The sequence below is a fragment of the Psammomys obesus genome, unplaced genomic scaffold (genome assembly GCF_907164565.1).
Source record: "Psammomys obesus unplaced genomic scaffold, mPsaObe1.curated_primary_1811, whole genome shotgun sequence".
Classification (NCBI taxonomy): domain Eukaryota; kingdom Metazoa; phylum Chordata; class Mammalia; order Rodentia; family Muridae; genus Psammomys; species Psammomys obesus.
This window is the reverse complement of record NW_026596162.1, coordinates 15,712,596-15,720,218: the sequence shown is the minus strand read 5'-3', so window position 1 is coordinate 15,720,218 and position 7,623 is coordinate 15,712,596. Positions and strand designations below refer to the sequence as shown.

The 7,623-nt window shown below is 43.7% G+C and overlaps 1 long non-coding RNA gene across 1 annotated transcript; it reads right to left on the bottom strand.

Annotated features, from left to right (window-relative positions):
• Window positions 1-1,072: 1,072 nt before the first annotated feature.
• LOC129667561 (uncharacterized) lies at window positions 1,073-6,952 on the bottom strand. Its single transcript, XR_008718760.1, has 2 exons — window positions 6,861-6,952; window positions 1,073-1,571 (listed from the first exon to the last, which is right to left on the bottom strand). It is a non-coding gene; the product is annotated as an uncharacterized LOC129667561 (long non-coding RNA).
• Window positions 6,953-7,623: the final 671 nt, after the last annotated feature.

The window sequence follows — 7,623 nt, the reverse complement described above, 5'->3', positions numbered from 1 at the left end:
ATGCCAGCAAGCAAAAATGAATGTGAGAGGGAAATGACAGAGTTATGGTATACTATGTGATTGATCGTTGGTATTCCCAATTAAAATTGGATTAACCAAAGTTGTTCACCTCAGCAGAGGTTACCAAGGAAAGTGTGGCTTAGGTTCTCAGGACACACCTTTTCCTTGGGAGGGCATAACTGCCTGGAAACACCTTCCGATCACAGGAACTGAGTCTCAGCAGACAGATGCATGTTAACCTCCTTCTTCGAATGGTCTTTAAGAAAGGAGAGGGGGACCTCCCCTATCATCGAACTTGGGGAGGGGCGTGTGTGAAGAAGGGGGAGGAAAGGTGGGACTAGGAGGGGAGGAGGAAGGGATTTATGGGGATTAAAGTGTAACTAATAAAAGTTAAAAAAAATTGAAAGAAAAAAAAAAAGGCCCAGGATTTGAGACCAGTTCCTCAGGACATCAGTGCATCTAGGGCTGAGCTTTTCCCCTTTCCTTCTGCACAAATGCTTCCATGACCACCTGTGAAAAACTGTCTACAAACAAATCCTCATTCTGGGGGAATTCCTCAACCAGTGCGTAGCACTTCCCTTTGGTGTTGTATGACCTATATGAAATGGTGTGTAAGAACAAACGACCCTGGCATCTATCCAGGGGAACTGGTCCCAATGTTATAATTCTATTTACTATCATAAATATTATATAATCAATATTATGCTGTCATGCCAACATTAATAATTACACAGAAGTCGCTTGCAGAAACTCACTTTCATAACACAGTTCTTATTTTCACCTGTGTGCATTTTTTGTGTTTCTGTGTGCACATGACTTTATGCATGTGCACACACACGCCATGACATATGTGTGGAGATTAGAGGACAGCTTGCAGGACACAGTTCAATCCTTCAGACAAGTGATTCCAGACAAGTGGTTCCAGGGATGGAAGCCTCCGGTCATCAGGAGTCAAGACAAGTGCCCTCAGCCAGTAAGCCATTGTAATGGCCCCAGAGCACCATTTTAAATTCATTTATTAACAATTATGAAATGCAAAATTATTCAAATAACCTCACGACTGTAGCTGAGGTAAGAGTTAAAATCCATTTATCTGTCAAGTTATCTCAAATGTGTAAGTGTTATGTTTCATGGCCATGATCCCTGTTCTGATTCTTCAAAAGTTCTCTAATTCAGTGTACTGATCATTTCCATTAAAAAAAAAAAAAAAAAGTCCTGAGGACATGATGACAGTTGCTTGACCACGTGGCTGTAGTTCTGACTGTGGTTTACCACTGTTGGCCTTTGGTCTCTGCTCATGCTGTTGCTCCACCTCCCACATCACATAGAAGAAAGACTGGACACTCGGCACCGGTGCTGCTCAGTGTGGAGTGTGTGAGGGGGTGGGGAGCTGAGCCCAGCGCTGGCTCAGAGTGCTTTCTCTGTCCCGTTGTGCTACTGTGACAGCACACCTGAGACAGGGTGATTTTGAGGAGCAGAAGTTTGTTTCCTGGAAACTGGACGGCCCAACACCAAGGCATAGCATCAAGGGTTTAACATCACGTTTGAAGATGGCATCATTGTTCCATCATCTGGAGAAAATAATCAGCGTGTTTGTCAGGAGAGAGAATCTTGTCTTTCCCACACCATCATTGATCCATTCACAAAGACTTGGCCCTTATGACCTAAACATCTCACTTAATCCACCTAATTATTTATTCATTATCTTTCTGTTGCTTTAGACTTATTTTCACTTGAGCCACAAAAACTTTCTATTTGCTATATACAGCTCCTTACCTATCTTGCCAAAAGTATTTAAATTTTGGCATGTAATAACACAGTCAACAATACATTCTTATAAACGTTAGTTTCAGGTCTTCATTGTTGGTGTAGATGAACAATCACTTATCAGCTCCACAAATCTTTCTGCTAAATCCTTGCAATGGCCAACACACGAGTTTGCCGTCTGTGGAGAATTCGTCTACTTTCCATGCCTCATGCTGCCTTGCTACTTAGTCTTCTAATGGGAGACGGAGTATGAGTGGGGAAAAAGGATGCTTGTCTGCCAAAAGTCTTTGGGAGAAAGCACCTAGTTTCTCATTAACTATGATGTTGTCTTTAAGATATTTGTGAGCGTTATTAATGGCTCATCCCAGCTGATTGAGAGATTTTTGCCATGGAGCCATGTTTAGTTTTGTCAAAATTCTTTTCTGCACCAGTTATTACAAAGAACTTTTCTGGGTCCATTGATACAGTAGATGAAATGATTAATTTTGGAATTGTTTTGTTTTACTTTATTTTTCAAAGATTTATTGATTTTTATTTGAGTGTGTGTGTGTGTATGTGTGTGTGTGTGTGTGTGTGTGTGTGTGTGTATGCCTACATTATGTATATGGCACAACCATGCTTGATGGCCTCTGAGACCAAGTCTTCTGAGCCACTGTAATCAGATTTACAAATGGGTATGAGTCACCACAGGGTGCTGGGAACTGAAGACAGGTCTATTGCAAAGGCTTTTAGCTTCTGAGCCATCTCCTCAGTCCCTTATTGTCTTTGTATTTGTGTGTGGGGGTGTGTGTGGGGGTGGGTGGGTGGGTGTGTGTGTGAGTGTGTGGGTGCGTGCACACATGTACTGCCCATGGGATCCAGAAGAGGGAATCAGATCCCCTAGAGCTGGTCTTTGAGCCAGTTGTGAGTCATCTAATGGATGCTGGGAAACATGTCCCTGTCTTCTGAAAGGGACACACATGCTCCTTGCTCCTGAGCCATCTGTCCAGACCAAAAGAATTGCTTTTATCAGTGGCTCTCACCTTCCTAACGCTGAGACCCTTGAACACAGTCCCTCATATTGTTGTGGTGACCTCCTACCCTACAATTATTCCGCTGCTACTTCATAACTGTAATTTTGCTACTGCTGTGGATCATAGTATACGATGGCTGAATACCTGATCTGCAGGACATCTGGTTCACAAGCCCCAAAGGGGTAAGAGCCTCCCAGGGTGAGAACAACTGGGTGACACACTGATGAAAGAAACTTAGCCACCTTCAGTTAATCCACCTACAACGTGATGAATAGCCTAGAGGTTGGATTTGATTTGCTAATACTTTATAGGGGATGTTTGTGTCTACGTTCATTCCATGTGTCAGTTTTCCTTTAATGTTGCATATTTATCTGAGTTTGATATCAGGGTAATGGTAAACTAATTGAATGAATCAGCAAGCATGACTCGAGCTTCTGTTTCCTGAAAGAGATTATAGAGAATTAGTGTTGCTTACTCCTTAACTGTATGGAAGGCCTCAGCAGTGCACCTGTCTGGGCTGAGAGTTTTCTTTTCCTTTTTAAATATCGAAAATTACTGTCCCGACAGGGTCTGAAGAGTTGGCTCAGTGGCTGAATCACTTTTCATGCAAGCTGGAATCTCCAGGTTGAGATTCTCCAGACCCAGACGAAGCCAGACACAAGGTATAACTGACTAGAATCGCAGCGACCCCGCACTGAGTTAGAAAGGAGAGTCTCCCTGAAAGCTGCTGAGCCACCCAGCCTTTGTACCATAGAAACAAATGAGATGGGTGTGCCCAACCAGGAGAAAGGGGGGACCGACCCCCAAGGTTGACGGTGCTCTTCCATACATGTGCCATGTGCAAACCCATAAGAGCTAGCTCGATTCCCTTAATAAACAAGGACCATTCACACAGTGTTGCTCATTTTATGAGCTGACTTGCTTTCATTAGAAATAGCTATTCAAGTCACTAATTTTGTGAATGTGGAGCTATTCACACCATTTCTTTGTTCTCCCTTCAATAACATTGGCATAACTGGACAAGGAAATTGTTAGTTGATTGACAACTACTCCTCTTCATTTCTTATTTCTCTGTGTTTCTTTCCTCCTTCTCCCCCACCCCTTCACTGTCTGTGCTAGAAAAATTAGATTTTTTTCAATGTAATCTATCTTTGACAAGTAAAAAATAAATTTTGATTCTTGGATAACATTCTAGATCTTACTTCGTTCCTTAAAAATTAGAGGCTTTTAATCTATAAACTTACAGAATTCTACTTTTTAATGTTGCACATACACAGTTTAAGAAATAAGTGTAAAAATTAGGAATTTTGAAATTATCACTATTTTTACTTGTAAAAAAACCCATAAAATATTATACTATAGAGCACAGCAACATTGAAAAAAATAGTTCTTTATTTAAAATACCCACACCCATTCTCTCACATTCTAAACTGATTATTCTACACATTAAAGTTATTTTAAAACAACTTCAAAGGTAACCACACAAAGAAAATTAAGAGTAAAGCACTTGCTTCTTGTACCCAGAAAATGAGTATATTTTTCAGCCTTCCTTTAATGAATTGGAAATCATTCTCTTTTCCATTCTCTGATTTTTGTTAAATTAAGCAAGCAAAGCAATTGAGAAAAAGCCAACTAAATGCTGTGGTTCTGGTTCATCAAATTTGGTTTTAATTATGAGTATTTAATCAAAATAAAACCCTCGAGGAAGAGGCACAGCCAAGGAGATTGCTTCAGAAATCCTTGAGACAGCAAAAGGACAGGAGGGATGAAAGCCTGGGTTGGCAAGACAAGATGGTGCAAAGCCAGTAGGAAGAGCCACCAACATGTCTCAAAGCCCCGAGGACCTGGGAATTGGTTCAGGAACAGTTTTTTTCCCATCCTTCCTGAATTTCTCTTGAATGTGCTGATGGTTGTGGCTACAGCCCTCTAGAGAAGCCAAGTCTGAAATGAAGATGATTCTTGGCTGACTGGGAAGACATGGGGTGTGAAAACCAAAATTTTCTTGGACCACTTTATGACTTTTACTAGCTACTGTGATTTGAGTCAGAATGGTCCCCATGGGATCAAATGTTAGCACGCCAGGGAGTGGCACTATTGGAGAGGATTAGAAGGATTAGGAGGTGTGGCCTTGTTGGAGGAAGTATGTCACTGGGGGTGGGTTTTAACTTTTCAAAAGCCCGTGCCAGGCCCAGGCTCTCTCTTCTCTTTCTGCCCATAGATCAGGATGTAGCTTCAGCTACTGTTCCAGGGCCTGCTTACATGCCACCGTGTTCCCACCCTGATAATAAGGGACTAAGCCTCGGAAACTGTAAGTGAACCCCCAGTTAAATGCTTTCTTTGATAAGAGTTGCCTTGGTCATGGTGTGTTTGACACTATAGTCCAGCCCTGCTGCTGCAAAGTCATTAGTGCCGGCCTTCCCTCTCACAGGTATCTCCAGGCCCCTGCTGAGGCAGTGCCTATGATTCTCCTGCCAACAGATTTCCAGCAACCATGATTTTTAACCTGGGAATGTGAGTTTACATCCGAGAAGGTGTTTCTGGCCTCACTGCTTGCTCCCTATACCTCCCTGAATCCTGTCTCAGAATCAAAGATAAGAAGGGAGCCTGGCTCTGCTGTGGAGGCCCTCATTCCTCTCTTCAGACCTCTCTCTGTGGTGTCAGTCTCTGATGCCGGGCTTTTACTCTCCTCAAAGCCTCTGCTATTGTCTGTCTGTCTGTCTGTCTGTGGTGTTACTAACTCCTCTGTTAAACTTCTTACTGCTCCCCCTACAGTTCATTTTTGTGAACTCCTGAGTCCTCATCTGAGGCCTTGCACAATTTACTATGGCCAGGGAGGCATGGTGGCAGAGTGCCAGGTGGCTTCTCACCATCCGTATGTAGCAGGAGGCAGAGCACAATGGATGCCGGTGCTCAGCTGGTGTTCTCTTTATTAGCCAGCCCAGGGTTCTGGCCCATGGATGATGCTGCAGCCCATTAGAATTTGTCTTCCCACCTCAGTTAAAGCCAAACTAAGCCCTTCCCTGCTGTGAGTCCAGATTCCATCAGGCAGACAATGTCAAGTGCACTGGTCTATGGCTTTCTTTTTACTGGGTTAGTAAAAGTGCCAGCCCCCTCTTCCAGGTCATCCCTCCATTCAGGAAAATCAGTCCATACCACCAGGATTCCCTGCGTCTTATATTTTGAATACAAACAAGTTCTTCTTGGAGTTTTTGTGCCGGTGACTGTTTGTGTTCCCAGGCTTCAAGAGTCCCCAGTCTGCAAATGAGAGTCATCTCTGCTTTTCCTACCGGACAAAGGACGTGGGAACTTGCTGTGGACCTGCCAGTCACATAAAGCAAGTCCTACCACTGTGGTTAAAAAAAAAAATCCCATAAGAGCAACTTAAGAGAAAAGTCTTCTTCTGGTTCACAGTTCAGGAAACAGAGGGGTGGGTGCACGCCAGCTCACAATGAAGAGGCAATGTATGCTACTTGAGTATTTGTGGGCACATACGAGAGAAATGGGAAGGACTGTGCTGTGCCAACACAATTGCTACAGGAATTAAACTCACTTAACCCAAGCAGCAATTATGGCCACAGACAAACATGGTAGGAGACTACAGAAGGAAAGGTCAGCTGAACACTTCACGGTTCTTTAATTGGAGAAATCCAAGCTTTCTGTTAATTTATAAACTTTCCACTGATCAAGGCAGGCCCACTCAGGACCATGGCACTTTGGGCCATTTTTTAGGGAAGTGATAAGTGAATTTCCCAAAGTTCCTTCACCCCATCACCTAGACTCGTGTTTGAGTGATTCCCGGGATGTGTGCAGGCTACACAGGGCACCATTCCCCACTGCTCTCTGCTGTCCATCAGGCAACACTCCCTGAAGCATGCCCTAGGGAAAGTCACGCTAGGAAGGACGCTCTAGACAACAGTCCCGCAGAGTCTAGGTGGCATGCCAAAAGCCAACCCACTTGGAACATGCAGGTTTGCCCAAATGTGCTTTACTTCCTGTCCTTATTAGCATTTCCAATGTAGTGAAGAGACCATAACCAAGGCAACACTTAATAAGGAAATCATTCAATTGGGGCTGGCTTACAGTTTCAGTGGTTCAGTGCATTGTCGTCATAGTGGGCAGCATGGTGGCATGCGGGCAGATGCGGTGCTGGAGGAGGAGCTGAGAGTTCTGCATCTTGAGCCACAGGCAGCATGAGACTGTGTGACTGAGCTTAGCTATTATAACTTCCTAGCCCCACCTCCACAGTGACACACTTCCTCCAGCAAGGACAGGCCTTCTAATAGTGCCACTCCCTATGGGCCAAGCGTTCAAACGCGAGAGTCCATGGGGGCCGTGACTATTCAAACCAGCGCACTTCCCTTTGGTTTTGTGTTTTACATTTATGTATGTACTCATGTCATGGTATATATGCAGAGGCCAGAGGACAGCTTGCAGGAGTCCGTTCTCTCCTTCCGTGTGGGTCCTGGGGATTTCGCTTGGGTCATCGGGCTTGGCCACAGCATCGTCTTCCTGTTAGTTCTGACGTGGTGCCCAACCCCCAAAATGACAGCCTGGGCTCAGTGCAAGCTGGACTCTGACCAGGTAAACAGATGGATGGCTAGGGAATAAACAAAAGCCTAAAATAAGCATTCCTCAGGAACTCGGGAAGTGAGTTTCTGTTTGTCAGACAGCCATCAGGACCTGAACCTGGACACAGTAATTATCTAGTCTATATTTTTCTAGCAGTACTTATGAACAACAACAAAAAAAATCAGTAGCTTTCAGATATAGAAAATAAAGGTTTTTTTTTTGTTTTTTTTTTTTTTCAAATGCACAGAATACGAAGCCTCTAGCTAAATTGCTT